Here is a 19,613-nt window from a genome sequence, read left to right as displayed (position 1 = left end):
GATGGCATCTCTGATGACATTGAGATGCTCCCACACTGCACGCCCAGGAACACCACATACTTGGTCAGGGGGGGATCACAGTCTCAATCACTAATTTCATGCGGTTGACCAAGATTTTTGCAAAAATGTTATAGTCCACATTGAGTAAAGTGATTGGTCTCCAATTTTCTAGCTTTGTCTTGTCTCCTTTCTTGCACAACAAAGTCACCACACCACTCCTCCAGGACTCAGGCAGCTTCTCACAGTTAAAAACCTCTTTAAGAACAGCATAAAAAACAGACTTTAAAATTTCCCAAAAAGACAGGTAAAATTCTATTTGTAATCCATCAGATCCAGGAGTTTTCCCTTTTAAAAAACTCTTTATTGCACTTTCCACTTCAGCCAAGTTCACACTATTGCACAAAACATCTTTGTCCTGATCACTCAGACAATATTGTCCATTACTTCGGGTGAAAAGTCAGTCAATGTGTTTTTCACTAAAAAGATCATGATAAAAACTGTGTGCTTTACTTAAAAGTCCATCTTTAGTAGTCTCACCATCAAGATTTTTTTATTCATTCTTTCTTTTCAACAAGTTTTTTTTTTAAAAGAAGTGTGAGCAAGTCAAATTTTTTTTTCCATATTTTCCACTTTTGCATTATAAATAATGTCTTTACCTTTTTCTTCCACAGCTTTCTTTATCTCCTCTTTCACCTTTACAATTGTTTCATCCATGTTCACACCAATGCTCCTCAGCTGGTAACAGGTTTGCAGTTTTGTGTTTAGCCTTTTAAACCACCTTTTCTTCTCCTTGGCTTTATTCACACCAGCACGCATAAAAAAAACTCTTTTATTTTGGCTTTTGCATGCTCCCACCAGTCCAGCTTTGATGCAAACTGCTGTTGAAGATTTATTAGTTTTTTATAATAAATAACAAAGTCTCTCTTTATGTCTTCATCTTCTACTAACTGTGTGTTCAGTCTCCAAACACCTTTACCTTTGATGACATCAGGTAAGTAAATTTCCAGAGAGAGCAGTTTGTGGTCAGACAAGACATTATCTGTGAGTTTAGCTTTTTTATATTTTCAGAAATCAGGACAAAGTCAATTCTGGATTTGTAAATGTTACTTTCCCAGGTGTATCCAGGGTCAGATGGGTTTTGACTTTCCCAGGCATCTTGCAGTCCTGAAATAGATTCTTCAGCTGCACTTCAGTCTTCTCTTTTCTCACAGACCCAGAGACTTCAGTCTCTCATCAGGCAACACACAGATAAAATATCCTCCCAAGACAAGACAGGTAGCTCCATGCAAATACAACTGCACAGTCTCTAGGAGGGAGGATCTTTCTTCTTTAACAGGAGAGGCATAGATGTTAATAATCCTAAACTCCAATCCATTATATTGTACATTCACAAGCAATGCCCTCCCAGGCACAATTTCCACAAAGGACATGATGTTAAAGTCCTGGCCCTTAAAAAGTATTCCAACTCCAGAGTTCTTGTTTGAGTTGTCACCTGACCAGATAGATGGGCCATACATCGTCAGTTCTCAGATATTCATAATTCATGTGATGATCAATTCCACATTCTTAAATTAGAAAAATTCTTGCATTCAAAGTTGACAAAAATGCAAAAAAAAAAAGCAGCCCTCCTTGCAGGACTCTTTATTCCTCTGGCATTAAGCGAGGCAATGCTGATGGTAGCCATTTAACCCTTTTCAGGAAATGCTGCCTCAGACTCAGGAGATTTAAATTCCTGGATTACTTGAGATGGTGCAAACAGTGACCGTTTTGTTAGGCCACTGTTCACATCTGAGACAACAGGATCTTTCTCTCTCTTTTTTTTCTTTTCTTCAACTTCCATCTCCTCTGACCAGTCTCTTGCAGGTGTAGCCACAGATGATCCCTGCTCCATATCCGAATCAGCAAAGTCAGACTCAGTGACAGCGACCACCGACTCCACCGCCCCCATGGTGACAGCAGGCACAGCCACTGCCACCAGTTCACTGCCACCAACTTTCTGCTGGATAACATCTGGCTTTACAGCAGCAGGTTTTACAGTCTCTTTCTTTTTAACTGCAGCGACTGCAGTCTGAACAGACCCCACAGCAACAGGATCCGCAGTCTTAATAGTGTCCACAGGTTTGGATCCAGCCTCGGGTGTGGCAGCTATAGCAGCAGCAGCCTGGTTACAAGATGATGCAGCGACCTCCGCCCAAGTTCTGGACCTGTACAGACAGTCTTTGAACACATGTCCACGTTGCCCACAGAGATTGCACACCACCTCCTCCGTGCAACCTACCGAGGTATGTCCAGCTTTGCCGCAGCGACCACAGAACTGCACATATGGAAAAGTCCAAGCGTCCTGTCTGTGGCCAAAGCTCCTGCATTTTCTGCAATATTCCGGCATGTTATAGAACAGGTAGCCTGTGTCTCAGCCAATTGTATAGCTGGAGGGCAGATGTTGCATGCACTCAATTCCATCAGGATCAGCTCTAAACTTCATACGGAACTTGTATTTACCAGTCCAGAGATCGCTTCTCGGCCTTTTGGCTAAGATCAAGTGTAGTATCTGTTCTTATCAGTTTTTCATGCCGGTGTACGGTGACGCCGGTATGGGGCTGGTGGGGATGGGTGCTGCATGGAGGATGCAGGTGTACCAGGGCTTTCCGGGGCTGGTTCTGAGGAATCAGCTCGACGGCTGCCCCGATGTGACCTGTTCCCTCCGGGTCTCGCCATGAGGCTGAGAGGGTCTAGAGCCGAGGTACTTTTGTGCCTCGGGGAGTATTGGCTCACTGAGTTGAAGCACGGGCACCATAATCTCTTCACCTTGTGGCACTCACCTCTTGATTCCCGGCCTTCTGGCTAGGATCAGAGAAATTTTTATAGATCCGGCCGAATGTCCGGGCAGTATATCTGCACACATTCACTAATTTATTTCTTTTTTGTCTCACTGTGTCACTTTTTGCGTGTTGTGTGTTCACAGGATTTTTCAGGATGCGGTAGCCCTTCTGGGTGTCCCTCCTGGCGGTCTAGGGGAGGTGTGTGTGTGGCCATTAGGTTCCGCACCTCCCTGCAAACACCCCAGGTACTCCTGCTTTGGCAGGGTACCTACCGTTATCGGCTCTGCGGGCAGATACCTTGGCTAACGCCAAGGGGGATGCTAGGAGCATTTGTGGTCCCCTAGTAGCTTCGGTGAAAAGGGACATCGAACCTGGAACCTCGCAGGTACCTTTTGGTCCAGAGGCGAAGGGTAAGGTTTGTTGGGGGGCCTCTCTCCTATCGGAGAAGGGCTTGCGATAGACCGCATCCTTTGTGCAGGTTTTTTTTTTAGTGTAACACGTTTGCACTTTTTCTTGCACTTTGGGTGAATCGAGAGCACGTTCCTCGGCAAAGAAAAAAAAAGTCCAGAGATCCTCCGTATTGAAGATTTTCTCTCCTCCTTTCACCTCTGAGCAATATCTCTGGAGAAAGCGCCCAATGTCAGCCAGATTCACATACGGATTGTACATGAACACCACCAGGTTTGTCTCTCCTGCAGTGTATAACACAGTGAAGGTAAGTCCATCCAGCTCAGGTGAATTCAACTTGGACTTTAATTGGTAGTGCAGATTCTGACAGGCACTGTGAGATTCAAGCACAAGGACATATGAAGCTCTCCCATGCTTCTGCAGACATAGAATATCCTGCTTTTTCACCAGCAAGGTCTTTAGGAAGATGTTCTTCACAAGATGTTCCAAGCTGAACTTGTCCAATGCACTTTCAAGGATATCCACACGTAATCCATTCTTTATCCTGGTCTCTCCATCTTTCAGGTAATTAATTCGGCTCTGCAAAGCCATTATCGCACAATTTACAGTAGCCCGCGCAATGGATAACTCCTGCAATCCACCTCGCACCTCTTGATCTTAGCCAAAAGGCCGAGAAGCGATAGACATATTATATATAAATTATATATATAAAAAATATTATATATGTATATATATGTATATATATGTATATATATATATGTATATATATGTATATATATATATGTATATATATGTATATATATATATGTATATATGTATATATATATATATATATATACACACGAGTTCAGTACTTTCCTCAGGGAGAGGACTGAGATTTACGCAGGCCATTTAGCACTTTGCGGGCTCCTGGGTAAAAAAAACATGCAAATTAGCTCACCACACCACCTACACAGGTAGTGTGTCCTGCAAAACAACTTAGGCTCCATTTAAGAAGTCTCAGAACTGATTGGGATTTATGCCAAGCCAGAACTCTCTCCAGAAGGAAAGAGGACCCATCTGCAGACAGCTGTTTCGTTATTGAAAGAGCTTTATTGTCTGTTCAGTCATTACAAGTCATACAATAAATTACAATCACACAAAGCATGACAGTACAATACACAGCAAAGGTTCCCTAAGCTATACATCGCACATCATGCTTCTCTAACACTCCGCTCAATCCTGTAATAGAAAAGCATAAGAGATTGAATAATAAAACAATGCAATCTGTGATCGGGGTAGGGACATGGGCTATGGGGCGGGGCTGGGGGGGCGGATCACAGGGCCAAACTGCTGGGCTGTATCTTCAAGGAGACATGGGGGAAGGAAAGGGGTCTTCACTCCTCTTCTTCCTCATCGACGGCCGGGCTGTCCAAGATGGAATAGTCTTTGAGCAGACTCTTGATGAACCTGCGGCAGTCCCGGACAGACATGGTCTCCCTGTTGATCACGAGGTGGTTCCTGGCAAGCCACACTGCATCGTTAAAACAGTTCATAAGGCGCCAGGCCTCCTGGATTGCCTCCACGTTGTACAGCACCGAATGGTACGATAGGCAGTTCCTGGGTACAGAGTCTCTGAGTTCGTGTTTCAAGGGATCCAACAGACCCTGTGCAAAGGGGCACTGCCAAAACATGTGCAAAGATGTTTCCTCCACATAGGGGCATCGGGGGCAGTACCGGGTTCTGCACAGGTCGCGGGCATGCATGAACGACCTGAGAAAGAGTCCTCCCTTGACGGCCATCCAAGACAAGTCCTTGTGTCCATTGGTAAGCCGCTTTGAAGCCACATTAGTCCAAACTGTCTCTGCAGTGGCTGCGGGGAGTCCCGGAACCAGCTCAATCAAGTCCCTTAGCTCGGATGAGCTTGTAGATTGTCTTCGGCTTCCATAGGTCAGGTTTCAGTCCCTCCAGCTGGTGCTCCCTCACAATCCAAACAACATCCCCATAGAACCAGGGAGCGTCCCACTTGTCCCAGCCCAGCTGTCTCCAGAGGGGCATGAGCGAGACATGGACCTGCCCCCTGAGCCAGTCTTTTCAACAAGAGTCTGCTGCACGCTGACACATGCAAAGGAGGCCCTCAGCAGAGTGGGGATATTGGGTATTCCCTTCCCACCCATGCGGGGCTCCTTATACATCACAGTCCGCTTGACTCTGTCCATTTTGCCCCAGATGAATCGAAACACTGTCCGGGTGATGGCCTTGCAAACGGTGGTGTGGGGAGGCCAAGCCTGTGCGGTATATTGGAGCACAGGCAAAACTTCACTCCACAGGGCAAGTGTTTTGCCCTCAATCGAGAGCTTTCTGGAGCTCCACAGTCCAATGCTAGAGTTCATCTTTCCTAGTCTGTCTTGCCATGACTTGAGGGCCGCTCCTTCCTTGCCAAACCAGACTCCAAGAATTTTAATGAAGTCTGGCTTAACAGTACAGGGGAAGGGGGTGGAAGAAGCCAGGTGCCACTCCCTGAAGAGCATGGCTTCCGACTTCCCGCAGTTGACTTTTGCCCCTGAAGCTTTGCCGAAGTCCTCGCAATTCTGGACGAGTGCAGTCACCGAACGCTGGTCAGCGCAGAAAACTGTCACGTCGTCCATGTAGAGCGAGCACTTGACCTCGTAGCGATCTGGTCCTGGTGCGATGATCCCTCTGATCTCTCCATTCTGCCGGATAGTCTCAGCGAAGAGCTCTATAACACAAACAAAAAGAGGTGAAAAGATAGAAAAGGGATTAGTCTTCCAGCCGTTCACCAACACCATGCTGTAGATATCAAAATACATGACATTAACAAAAGAGCAAAACATCTTCCCCAGATACAGCCAGCGCAAAGCCCTGCCCATGAAAGCGTGGGAGACACGGTCAAACGCCTTCTCCTGATCCAATCTGACCAGGGCGGCGCGGGCACGACGGTCCTGGATGTAATAGACCGTGTCTCTCACAAGGGTGAGGCTGTCGGCAATCCTGCAGCCAGGAATGCCGCAGGTCTGGTCCGGATGGACCATCTGCCCGATGACAGATTTCAGCCTGTTGGCCAGCACCTTGGCGAGGATCTTGTAGTCCACATTCAGGAGAGAGATGGGACCTTTTTCAGGTCACATCTCTCCCCCTTCCGCTTATACAAGATCGCGATCATCCCTTCCCTCAACGACGGAGGAATTCTGCCCCCACCACCATCTCCTCGTACACCTCCAACAGGTTGGGACAGATCAGGTCACCCAGTGTTACATAGAGTTTGGCCGGGAGACAGTCACTGCCCGGGGTCCTGTCGGGCTTAAAGGATTTAGCGGCAGAGAGCAGCTCCCCCACCATCAAGGGATCGTCCATAGCCGCCGCACCTGCGGGATCAACAACGTTAGTGATACCTGACAGGAACTCCTCGGTGGCTTCAGAGTCGGATGACTTGGGGGCGTAGAGGTTGCCGTAGAAGTCGGAGACGACCCCCATCACTTCCTCCTTGCCCCTCCTTATGTGTCTGGTCTCATCTCGTAGCTCAGTCAGGGGCATGTGGCCAGCATGGAGCTTCCTGAAAAAGAAAGAGTTACACTTCTCATCCTTCTCCAGGTTCTCCACCTTGGAATGAAAGTCGATTTGCTTGGATTCCTCCTCAAAGTGCCTTTTCAAGCTCTTTTTGGTCTCCTCCAGCTCCTCCCTGACGTCCCAGCCACACTGGAGCAGGTCTTGCAGGGACCGCAGCTCGCGCTGCAGTTTCCTGAATTCCCACTTCTTCGCACACGCCTGTTGTCTGCCTTTTGCCTGAAAGAAACAACGAAACTCGACTAACATATTCCCACCAATCACTGATGCAGTTAAACAGACATTTGTCATTACGCCATACAAGGTACGCATCCCTAAGTCCCTCCATGACCTCCCTCTGCTCCAACAGGGCACAATTCAACTTCCAGGAGCAGGGCCAGGTGGGAATCCATGGCCCAGAGTCCCCCGAAATCGAATGGCCCTGTGGTCAGAGAAAAAGCAGGGGACCATAGAGTACGACACCTTTCTGACTGCTCTCCAAGTGAAGATGAAGTCTATAAGAGAACGGAGCGAGCCATCGGGGCGGCTCCACGTATAGTTTACGGAGCCGTTCCCGATGGACCCAACAACGTCCTGCAAGGATGCCTCTGTAGCATCTCAATCAGCAGCTTAGACGTCACGTCCAGGTTGGCGGATGTGCCAGAACTGCGCCCGTCCACCTCAATGGGGAGGCTGAAGTTACCACCCAACACTACTGCCCTAGTTGTGGCGAGCTGAGCCTGGAGAACCTCCAGTCGGACATTCTTCTTAGGGGAGGAATACACATTGATGAGCCGCACGGGCTCACCCACCCAGGAACCGTCTGCAACAAGAAGTCTGCCAAAGACGACCTCCCGGACGGAATCAAGTGCAAAGTTACCTCCCCTGATCAGGATGGCCACCCCCGCACACCTACAGTCACCCCCACCAGACCAGTAGGAAGGGCCGTGAGATCACCGCCTGGCCAGATAATTGTAAGACCTAAAAGCAGACAAAGCACATTCCTGCAGCATGTAAACATCACACCTCTGAGAATCTAAGAACGTAAGGACAGTCTGAAATCTAAACCTGTCTCTAATACCCCTCACATTAATGCAGAAGATGTTAAGATCAGCCATGGGAATAAAAATAGAGGTTAGTTCAGATACTAGTTATCACTTGGGTCGGGCGGGTCCTCTTCTCTGGCACCTGTCAGCTCCTGTGGCTTCTCATAGCACCCTTCCAAGAACTCGTCGTAGACCGGGTTGGCCGGTGTGTCTAAGATTTCTTTGAACTCTGGGTCCTGCAGCAGATCCTCCATAGACTGAGCTTGGACTTGCTCCACTTGGGCCTGCTCCATCTTCTCCTCTCCATCTGGAGCTTGGCGGCTCTTGCAGACCTGCTCTGCTTGGGCCTGCTCCATCTCCTCCTCTTCGTCTGAAGGTTGAGGAATCTCGCAGGTCTCAATAATCTTTCTCTTGAGGGACCCAGCTGATGCATTGTCCCTTTCTTTCCTCTTCCTCTGTATGGTACCTGGGGGAGGAAGCACAGGAAAATCCTCTGAAGAGCGGGCACCCGCAGCTGGAGGGGGGTTAGGTGCTGCTGAGCCAGGAGAGAAAGGAGGCTGGGTGGGGCGGGGAGCAGGAGAGAGTGGCTGTACAGGGGAGGACGGGGCAGGGGAGGGCCGGGCAGGAGAGGACGGGGGAGGGAGGGCTGGGGTGGGGTACAGGGGGCAGGAGTGGGACGGGATGGAACGGGATGGGGCGGGAGGGGCAGGGGAAGGGGCGGGAGTGGCAGGGGAGGGACGGGATGGGGCAGGGGTGGTGGCTTTCGCCTTCTTACCCTCCTTGGTCGGCTTGGCCATCCGTGCTGCTGGCTCCAGAGCTGGGTCTGGCTTCGGTGCTCTCGCTGCCACAGATGCCCATGTTCTCTCCCTCTGGGGGGCAGTCCTTGTAGCTGTGGGCCGCCAATCTGCAGAGGTTGCAGGTCTTGCTCTTGGGGCAATCCTTGGTAGTGTGTCCTGTCACACAGCAAAACCTGTAGGCATCCTCTTTACAGTCCTTGCCCTCGTGGCCCATCTTGCCACATCTCCTGCAGGTCTGCGGCATGTCCGGGTAGAAGATAAGTCCTGTGGAGTTGCCCAAGGAGAATGTCGGTGGCAGGTGCTGTAGTCCATCTGGAGAAGCAAGGTTCTTGTTTAGTCTGACAACCACAGACCACTTGCAGGTCCAGTATCCGAGGGAGTTCAGGATGCGGGTGGGCTCCCTCACCACAGTGCAGAAGCGCTTCAGGAAGGTCGAGATGTCCGTGCCTGGGGTGTGTGGGTTCCGCATTGAGACCGTCACCCGCCTCTCCTCTCTTTGAATAGGGCAGTTGCCCACAAAGCGAGAGAAAGGGGATTCGGGACTCGCTGCTTTCACCGCCTCCCAGTATCTTCTACAGGTTCCAATGGTGGCAAAGGTGATGTAGAAGATTCCGGACAAGAAAGTTGCAATTCCGAGGGTGTCAGCCGAGGAGAAGCCTTGATCCGCCAGCATCTTCCTGCAGAACATCTCCGGCACCCTTCTGTCCACAGGCTTTAGCTTCAAGGCAACAGCCTGCCTCATCCAGGGCTCGAGTTTCCAGGTTGGGGATTCTGCCGCCATTCTGCCTTGCTGTGGTGGAGGATAAAGCTTGCTGTGGTCGGGGCTGGACCTCCAGGCCTTGCCCTACAGCCTCCTGGATGGACTTGCTGGTTGAGGCCATGGCTTCTTCCAGCAGGCTCTTTTCTGCTTGTGGAGAGTCTTCGCAAAGTCTTCTTTCCCAGGTGGGAGGAGCGATGCCGATCCAGTCCCGGTGGGAGGAGCTATGGAAATCTTCTCCAGAGGCATCGAGTTTCTTCGAAAAGATTCTGTGCCGTCTTCGCCGAAGTTCCGGAATTCACCGCCGATTCCCTTCTTCCAAGTTCTTCGTCAGCTTCTTCCGGAGCTGCAGTCTTCAAGATCTTCTCCTTCTTCAGATGTTCCGAGGCAGGCAGTAGAGGATCTTCAGGTGGTATGCTCTCGAGAATTGCGGTTCTAATAAGAACGAAAAGTACTGCAATCGTTCTACGCAAAATCTCTACCACAATGCTGGAAGTTCTTCAGATCGCCTTGGTGATCATGGTATCTCCCCTGGGAGAACCACCTTAGTACCCTTGCTTCCACTCAGTGAACCAGTACACCCAGTGAGTTTCAATGTTTTGTACACAGGATTGTCAGGATGCGGTAGCCTTTCTGGGTGTCCCTCCTGGCGGTCTAGGGAAGGTGTGTGTGACCATTAGGTTCCTCACCTCCCTGCAACCCCTGGGCACCTTGGCTTTGGTCAAGATGCCACCAGTATACGGCTCCTTGGCTGATACCTTGGCTAACGCCTAGGTTGAAGCCAGGAGCATTTTCGGACCCTTAGTAGCTTCGGCGAAAAGGGGCATCGAACCTGGATCCTTGCAGGTGCCTTTTGGCCCGGAGGTGAAGGGTAGGTTTGTTGGGGGGCCTCTCTACTGTTGGAGAAGGGCTTACCGATAGACCGCATCCTTTGTGCATGTTTTTTTAGTGCAACACGTTTGCAATTTTTTTTGCACTTTGGGTGATAGAGAGCACTTGCCTCGGCTCTTAAAAAAAAAAACACCCCGAAATAGCTGTCTGCAGATGGATCCTCTTTCCTTCTGGAGAGAGTTCTGGCTTGGCATAAATCCCAATCAGTTCTGAGACTTCTTAAATGGAGCCTGAGCTGTTTTTCAGGACGCACTACCTGTGTAGGTGGTGTGGTGAGCTAATTTGCATGTTTTTTTTTTTTTACCCAGGAGCCCGCAGAGTGCAAAATGGCCTACTTAAATCTCCGTCCTACGCCAGAAGTGGCGTCCTCTCCCTGAGGAAACTACTGAACCCGTTTAACTAGTCAGAGGCCTCTCACCTCAGCCAAGCCAGATAACCCTGCTCTGCACTGACGAGGGGCAAGAACCCCGAAACAGCTGTCTGAAGAACTTCCAGCATTGTGGTAGATATTTTGCGTAGTATGATTGCAGTACTTTTCGTTCTTATTAGAACCGCAATTCTCGAGAGCATACCACCTGAAGATCATTTCCTGCCTGCCTCGGAACATCTGAAGAAGGAGAAGTTCTTGAAGACTGCAGCTCCGGAAGAAGCTGACGAAGAACTTGGAAGAAGGGAATCGGCGGTGAATTCCGGAACTTCAGCGCAGACAAAGGCGGCGCAGAATCTTTTCGAAGAAACTTGCTTCCTCTGAAAAAGGATTTGCATAGCTCCTCCCACCCGGGAAAGAAGGCTTTGCGAAGCCTATCCACAAGCAAGGAAGCGGAAAAGAGCCTGCTGGAAGAAGCCATGGCCTCAACCAGCAAGTCCACCCAGGAGGCTGCAGGGCAAGGCCTGGAGGTCCAGCCCCAACCACAGCAAGCTTCAACCTCCACCACAGCAAGGCAGAAGGGCGGCAGAATCCCCAACCTTGAAGCTCCAACCCTAGAGCCCTGGATGAGGCAGACTGTTGCCTTGAAGCTGAAGCCTGTGGATGGAAGGGTGCCGGACATGTCCCACGACGTGTTCTGCAAGAAGATGCTGGCGGATCAAGGCTTCTCCATGGCTGATACCCTTGGAATAGCAACGTTCATGTCCGGAATCTTCTACATCACCTTTGCCACCATTGGGACCTGTAGAAGATACTGGGAGGCGGTGAAAACGGCAAGTCGCGAATCCCCTTTCTCTCGCTTTGTGGGCAACTGCCCTATTCAAAGAGAGGAGAGGCAGGTGACGGTCTCAATGCGGAACCCACACACCCCAGGGACGGACATCTCGACCTTCCTGAAGCACTTCTGCACCGTGGTAAAGGAGCCCACCCGCATCCTGAACTCCCTTGGATACTGGACCTGCAAGTGGTCTGTGGTCGTCAGACTGAACAAGAACCTTGCTTCTCCAGATGGACTACAGCACCTGCCACCGACATTCTCCTTGGGCAACTCCACAGGACTTATCTTCTACCTGGACATGCCGCAGACCTGCAGGAGATGTGGCAAAATGGGCCACGAGGGCAAGGACTGTAAGGAGGATCCACATAGAAAGAAACACGGGGGCACTCACGTTTAGGTGAACAGGTATAAACTTCTTTATTTCTTTAAATAAGGTGTATTTTCAAGTGTAGCGTAGCGTTCAGGAGACACATCCGTATGCAACGATAGCTATTTCGTGCCGCTCCCGGCACTTCTTCAGGTCACGCCCCTCCAGGTGAGAAGGATCAGGTAAATACTTCCTGAATCCTTACGTCATTGAAAGGAGGGTGTTACGAATCTTGGATGAAAAAATGCTAACAACTTTAAAAACATTACAACTATTGAACTGTGCATAACAATAATACTATAATGTAACAAAACATAAAAACTTTGAGACGACCTGTCTAATGGGTGAGCGTCCCGATTTGATGCCATATTTTTCGGAACATTATTTAAGCAAAAACGCTCATATCAAGGCGGTCATTCAGACCGAGATTTCCTTCTGCTGCGGTCCGAATGATCCATCTTGCTTCTGCCTGCTGCAGGCGCTTTCTGCTATCCGTTCCCGGAATAGGCATTATTTTTTCAATACCACAAAATTTCAAAGTTTTTATGTCCCCCATGCTCCTTTTCTACATGTGCAATTAATCTGGGGCTACCTTTTTTAGTAGTTATAGATCTTATGTGTTCTCTGAAGCGCACGTTCATCTGTCTGATTGTACATTCGATATAAAAACATTTACAAGAGCAAAAAATTGCGTACACTACATTTTTGGTTCTGCAACACAAAGTTTTTTTGTCTAATATTTACTCCTCCTAGTGATAAATCTCTATCAATACAGGCATGTTGGCATCAATTACAGGTGCCGCACTTATGCATCCCTGGGGTTAAGGATTTATTTAACCAGTTTTCTTGTTTTTGATTCTCCTGGAAAGCTGTTTTTACTAATATATCTTTTATATTTCTACACTTCTTGAAGGCTACCGCTGGTTTCTGGTGTGTATACTCAGCCAGATCGGCATCATTCTGCAGCAGGAACCAGTTATCGTTTATACTTTTTTTGATTGTATTTGCCATGGGGCTAAATGGAAAAATAAAGGTAAACCTAGGAGTTTCTATTTTCTCTGTAGTTTCTTTTAAAGACCCCTCTACTAGATCTGTCCTTTCCTCTGTCATTGAGGCTGATTCTTCTCTTTCTCGTGTGTTTATTTTGCGTCTTTTTTGATACTTCCTTTTTTTATTTTTTATTATTATTTATTTATTATAATACTGTAAGGAGGATGCCTGCAGGTTTTGCCGTGTGACAGGTCACACGACCAAGGATTGCCCCAAGAGCAAGACCTGCAACCTCTGTGGATTGGCGGCCCGTAGTTACAAGGACTGCCCCCAGAGGGAGAGAACAAGGGCATCTGTGGTAGCGAGAGCACCAAAGCCAGCCCCAGCTCCGGAGCCAGCAGCACGGATGACCAAGGAGGGTAAGAAGGCGAAAGCCACCACCCCTGCCCCGTCTCACCCCTGCCCCCAGGACCCCACCGCGGTCCTCCGCGGCCTCGTCCTCCCCTGCCTGGGCACTCTCTCCTGCCCCCCGCCCCACCCAGCCTCCTTTCTCTCCTGGCCCAGCAGCACTAACCCCCCCCCCCCCCCCCTCCAGCTGCTGGTGCCCGCTCTTCGGAGGATTTTCCTGTGCTTCCTCCCCTAGGTACCATACAGAGGAAGAGGAAAGGAAGGGAAAATGCATCAGCTGAGTCCCACAAGAGAAAGATCATCGAGACCTGCAAGACCCCTCAAGCTTCAGATGGAAAGGAGGAGATGGAGCAGGTCCAAGCGGAGCATGTCCAAGCTCAGTCTATGGAGGAGCTGCTGCAGGACCCAGAGGTCAAAGAAATCCTAGATGCACCGTCCAACCCGGTCTACGACGAGTTCTTGAAAGGGCGCTATGAGAAGCCACAGGAGCTGACAGGCGCCAGGGAAGGGGACCCGCCCGACCGGAGTGGTAACTAGTATCTGAACTAACCTCTCTTTTTTTATTCCCATGGCTGATCTCAACATCTTCTGCATCAATGTGAGGAGTATTAGAGCTAGGTTTAGATTTCAGACTGTCCTTACGTTCTTAGATTCTCAGAGGTGTGATGTTTACATGCTGCAGGAATGTGCTTTGTCTGCTTCTAGGTCTTACAACCATCTGGCCAGGCGGTGGTCTCACGGCCCATCCTACTGGTCTGGTGGGGGTGACTGTAGGTCTGCCGGAGTGGCCATCCTGATCAGGGGAGGTACCTTTGCACTTGATTCCGTCCGGGAGCTCATCTGTGGCAGACTTCTCGTCGCAGACGGTTCCTGGGCGGGTGAGCCTGTGCGGCTCATCAACGTGTACGCCTCCCCTGAGAAGGATGTCCGACTGGAGGTTCTCCAGGCCCTGCGGGCTCAGCTCGCCACCACTAGGGCAGTAGTGTTGGGTGGTGACTTCAACTGCCCCATTGAGGTGGACGGGCGCAGTTCTGGCACATCCGCCAACCTGGACGTGACGTCTAAGCTGCTGATTGAGATGGTGACAGAGGTATCCTTGCAGGACGTTGTTGGGTCCATCGGGAACGGCTCCATAAACTATAAGTGGAGCCGCCCCGATGGCTCGTTCCGTTCTCGGATAGACTTCATCTTCACTTCGAGAGCAGTCAGAAAGGTGTCGTACTCTATGGTCCCCTGCTTCTTCTCTAACCACAGGGCCATTCGATTTCGGGGGATTCTGGGCCATGGATTCCCACCTGGCCCGGGCTGCTGGAAGTTGAATTGTGCCCTGTTGGAGCAGAGGGAGGTCATGGAGGAACTTAGGGATGCGTACCTTGTATGGCGTAATGACAAATGTCTGTTTAACTGCATCAGCGATTGGTGGGAATATGTTAAAGTTGAGTTCTGTTGTTTCTTTCAGGCAAAAGGCAGACAACAGGCGTGTGCGAAGAAGTGGGACTTTTGGAAACTGCAGCACGAGCTGCGGTCCCTGCAGGACCTGCTCCAGTGTGGCTGGGACGTCAGGGAGGAGCTGAAGGAGACCAAAAAGAGCTTGAAAAGGCACTTTGAGGAGGAATCCAAGCGAATTGTCTTTCGTTCCAAGGTGGAGAACATGGAGAAGAGTGAGAAGTGCAACTCTTTCTTTTTCAGGAAGCTCCATGCTGGCAACACGCCCCTGACTGAGCTACGAGATGAGACCGGACACATGAGGAGGGGCAAGAAGGAGGTGGTGGGGGTCATCTCCGACTTCTACGGCAACCTCTAAGCCCCCAAGTCATCTGACCCCGAAGCCGCCGAGAGGTTCCTGTCAGGTATCACTAACGTTGTTGATCCCGCAGTTGCGGCGGCTATGGATGATCCCTTGATGGTGGGGGAGCTGCTCTCTGCCGCTAAATCCTTTAAGCCCGGCAGGACCCCGGGCAGTGACGGTCTGCCGGTCGAGCTCTATGTAGCGCTGGGTGACCTGATCTGTCCGGACCTGTTGGAGGTGTACGAGGAGATGATGGTGGGGGGGCAGAATGCCTCCGTCGTTGAGGGAAGGGATGATCACGAACTTGTATAAGCGGAAAGGGGAGAGATGTGACCTGAAAAACTGGCGTCCCATCTCTCTCCTGAACGTGGACTACAAGATCCTCGCCAAGGTGCTGGCCAACAGGCTGAAATATGTCTGTTACGCCGAGCGCTCCGGGTCCCCGCTCCTCCCCGGAGCGCTCGCTACACTTCCCTCACTGCAGCGCCCCGGTCGGTTCCACGGACCCGGGGCGCTGCGTTACTACCTCCGGCCGGGATGCGATTCGCGATGCGGGTAGCGCCCGCTCGCGATGCGCACCCCGGCTCCCGTACCTTACTCGCTCCCCGTCAGTTCTGTCCCGGCGCGCGCGGCCCCGCTCCCTAGGGCGCGCGCGCGCCGGGTCTTTGCGATTTAAAGGGCCACTGCACCGCTGATTGGTGCAGTGGTTCCAATTAGTGTTTACACCTGTGCACTTCCTTATATCACCTCACTTCCCCTTCACTCCCTCGCCGGATCTTGTTGCCCTAGTGCCAGTGAAAGCGTTCCTTGTGTGTTCCTTGCCTGTGATTCCAGACCTTCTGCCGTTGCCCCTGACTACGATCCTTGCTGCCTGCCCCGACCTTCTGCTACGTCCGACCTTGCTTCTGTCTACTCCCTTGTACCGCGCCTATCTTCAGCAGCCAGAGAGGTTGAGCCGTTGCTAGGGGATACGACCTGGTCACTACCGCCGCAGCAAGACCATCCCGCTTTGCGGCGGGCTCTGGTGAAAACCAGTAGTGACTTAGAACCGATCCTCTAGCACGGTCCACGCCAATCCCTCTCTGGCACAGAGGATCCACTACCTGCCAGCCGGCATCGTGACAGTAGATCCGGCCATGGATCCCGCTGAAGTTCCTCTGCCAGTTGTCGCTGACCTCACCACGGTGGTCGCCCAGCAGTCACAACAGATTGCGCAACAAGGCCAACAGCTGTCTCAACTGACTGTTATGCTACAACAGTTACTACCACAGCTCCAGCAATCATCTCCTCCGCCAGCTCCTGTACCTCCTCCGCAGCGAGTGGCCGCTTCTGGAATACGACTATCCTTGCCGGATAAATTTGATGGGGACTCTAAGTTTTGCCGTGGCTTTCTTTCCCAATGTTCATTACACTTGGAGATGATGTCGGACCAGTTCCCCACTGAAAGGTCTAAGGTGGCTTTCGTAGTCAGCCTGCTGTCTGGAAAAGCCCTGGCTTGGGCCACACCGCTCTGGGACCGCAATGACCCCGTCACTGCCTCTGTACACTCCTTCTTCTCGGAAATTCGAAGTGTCTTTGAGGAACCTGCCCGAGCCTCTTCTGCTGAGACTGCCCTGTTGAACCTGGTCCAGGGTAATTCTTCCGTTGGCGAGTATGCCGTACAGTTCCGTACCCTTGCTTCAGAATTATCCTGGAATAATGAGGCACTCTGCGCGACCTTTAAAAAAGGCCTATCCAGCAACATTAAAGATGTTCTGGCCGCACGAGAAATCCCTGCTAACCTACATGAACTCATCCATCTTGCCACTCGCATTGACATGCGTTTTTCCGAACGGCGTCAGGAGCTCCGCCAGGATATGGACTCTGTTCGCACGAGGCGTTTTTTCTCCCCGGCTCCTCTCTCCTCTGGTCCCCTGCAATCTGTTCCTGTGCCTCCCGCCGTGGAGGCTATGCAGGTCGACCGGTCTCGCCTGACACCCCAAGAGAGGACACGACGCCGCATGGAGAATCTCTGCCTGTACTGTGCTAGTACCGAACACTTCCTGAAGGATTGTCCTATCCGTCCTCCCCGCCTGGAAAGACGTCCGCTGACTCCGCACAAAGGTGAGACAGTCCTTGATGTCTACTCTGCTTCTCCACGTCTTACTGTGCCTGTGCGGATGTCTGCCTCTGCCTTCTCCTTCTCTGCTGTGGCCTTCCTGGACTCTGGATCTGCAGGAAATTTCATCTTAGCCTCTCTAGTCAACAGGTTCAACATCCCGGTGACCAGTCTCGCCAGACCTCTCTACATCAATTGTGTAAACAATGAAAGATTGGACTGTACTATACGTTTCCGCACGGAGCCCCTTCTAATGTGCATCGGATCTCATCACGAGAGGATTGAACTGTTGGTCCTCCCCAATTGCACTTCTGAAATCCTTCTTGGACTTCCCTGGCTTCAACTCCATTCCCCAATCCTGGATTGGTCCACTGGGGAGATCAAGAGTTGGGGGCCCTCTTGTTCCAAGGACTGCTTAAAACCGGTTCCCAGTAAACCTTGCCGTGTCCCTGTGCTTCCTCATGTAACCGGTCTCCCTAAGGCCTATATGGACTTTGCGGACGTTTTTTGCAAAAAACAAGCTGAGACTCTACCTCCTCACAGGCCTTATGATTGTCCCATTGACCTCCTCCCGGGCACTACTCCACCCCGGGGCAGAATCTATCCTCTGTCCGTCCCAGAGACTCTTGCCATGTCTGAATACGTCCAAGAAAATTTAAAAAAGGGCTTTATCCGTAAATCCTCCTCTCCTGCCGGAGCCGGATTTTTCTTTGTGTCCAAAAAAGATGGCTCTCTACGTCCTTGCATTGACTACCGCGGTCTTAATAAAATCACGGTTAAGAACCGCTACCCCCTACCCCTCATCTCTGAACTCTTTGATCGTCTCCAAGGTGCCCATATTTTTACCAAACTGGACTTAAGAGGTGCTTATAATCTCATCCGCATCAGAGAGGGGGATGAATGGAAAACGGCATTTAACACCAGAGATGGACACTTTGAGTATCTGGTCATGCCCTTTGGTCTATGCAACGCCCCTGCCGTCTTCCAAGACTTTGTTAATGAAATTTTTCGTGATCTACTATACTCCTGTGTTGTTGTATATCTGGACGATATCCTGATTTTTTCTGCCAATCTTGAAGAACACCGCCAGCATGTCCGTATGGTTCTTCAGAGACTTCGTGATAATCAACTCTATGCCAAAATAGAGAAATGTCTGTTTGAATGCCAATCTCTTCCTTTTCTAGGATACTTGGTCTCTGGCCAGGGACTACAAATGGACCCAGATAAACTCTCTGCCGTCTTAGATTGGCCACGCCCCTCCGGACTCCGTGCCATCCAACGTTTTTTGGGGTTCGCCAATTATTACAGGCAATTTATTCCACATTTTTCTACCATTGTGGCTCCTATTGTGGCTTTAACAAAAAAAAATGCCGATCCCAAGTCTTGGCCTCCTCAAGCGGAAGACGCCTTTAAACGACTCAAGTCTGCCTTTTCTTCGGCTCCCGTGCTCTCCAGACCTGACCCATCTAAACCCTTCCTATTGGAGGTTGATGCCTCCTCAGTGGGAGCTGGAGCTGTCCTTCTACAAAAAAACTCTTCCGGGCATGCTGTTACTTGTGGTTTTTTTTCCAGGACCTTCTCTCCGGCGGAGAGGAACTACTCCATCGGGGATCGAGAGCTTCTAGCCATTAAATTAGCACTTGAGGAATGGAGGCATCTGCTGGAGGGATCAAGATTTCCAGTTATTATTTACACCGATCACAAGAACCTCTCCTACCTCCAGTCTGCCCAACGGCTGAATCCTCGTCAGGCCAGGTGGTCTCTGTTCTTTGCCCGATTTAATTTTGAAATTCACTTTCGGCCTGCTGATAAAAACATTAGGGCCGATGCTCTCTCTCGTTCCTCAGATGCCTCTGAAATTGAACTCTCTCCTCAACACATCATTCCTCCTGACTGCCTGATTTCCACTTCTCCAGCCTCCATCAGGCAAACTCCTCCAGGAAAGACCTTTGTTTCTCCACGCCAACGCCTTGGGATCCTCAAATGGGGTCACTCCTCCCATCTCGCAGGTCATGCGGGCATCAAGAAATCTGTGCAACTCATCTCTCGCTTCTATTGGTGGCCGACTCTAGAGACTGATGTGGTGGACTTTGTGCGAGCCTGCACTATCTGTGCCCGGGATAAGACTCCTCGCCAGAAGCCCGCTGGTTTTCTTCATCCTCTACCTGTCCCCGAACAACCTTGGTCTCTGATTGGTATGGATTTTATTACTGACTTACCCCCATCCCATGGCAACACTGTTATTTGGGTGGTCGTTGATCGATTCTCCAAAATGGCACATTTCATCCCTCTTCCTGGTCTTCCTTCAGCGCCTCAGTTGGCTAAACAATTTTTTGTACACATTTTTCGTCTTCACGGGTTGCCTACACAGATCGTCTCGGATAGAGGCGTCCAATTTGTGTCTAAATTCTGGAGGGCTCTCTGTAAACAACTCAAGATTAAATTAAATTTTTCTTCTGCATACCATCCTCAATCCAATGGACAAGTAGAGAGAA

General features: G+C 50.4%; 1 non-coding gene across 1 annotated transcript; it reads left to right on the top strand.

Annotated features, from left to right (window-relative positions):
• Nucleotides 1–2,509: 2,509 nt before the first annotated feature.
• On the top strand, nt 2,510–2,697 carry LOC130267838 (U2 spliceosomal RNA). The gene has a single exon (XR_008843305.1). It is a non-coding gene; the product is annotated as a U2 spliceosomal RNA (small nuclear RNA).
• The last annotated feature ends 16,916 nt before the right edge of the window (nt 2,698–19,613 follow it).

Source organism: Hyla sarda, chromosome 4 (assembly GCF_029499605.1).
Source record: "Hyla sarda isolate aHylSar1 chromosome 4, aHylSar1.hap1, whole genome shotgun sequence".
Classification (NCBI taxonomy): Eukaryota; Metazoa; Chordata; class Amphibia; order Anura; family Hylidae; genus Hyla; species Hyla sarda.
The sequence above is the reverse complement of the archived record's forward strand: the minus strand, read 5'-3'. Positions and strand labels throughout refer to the sequence as shown.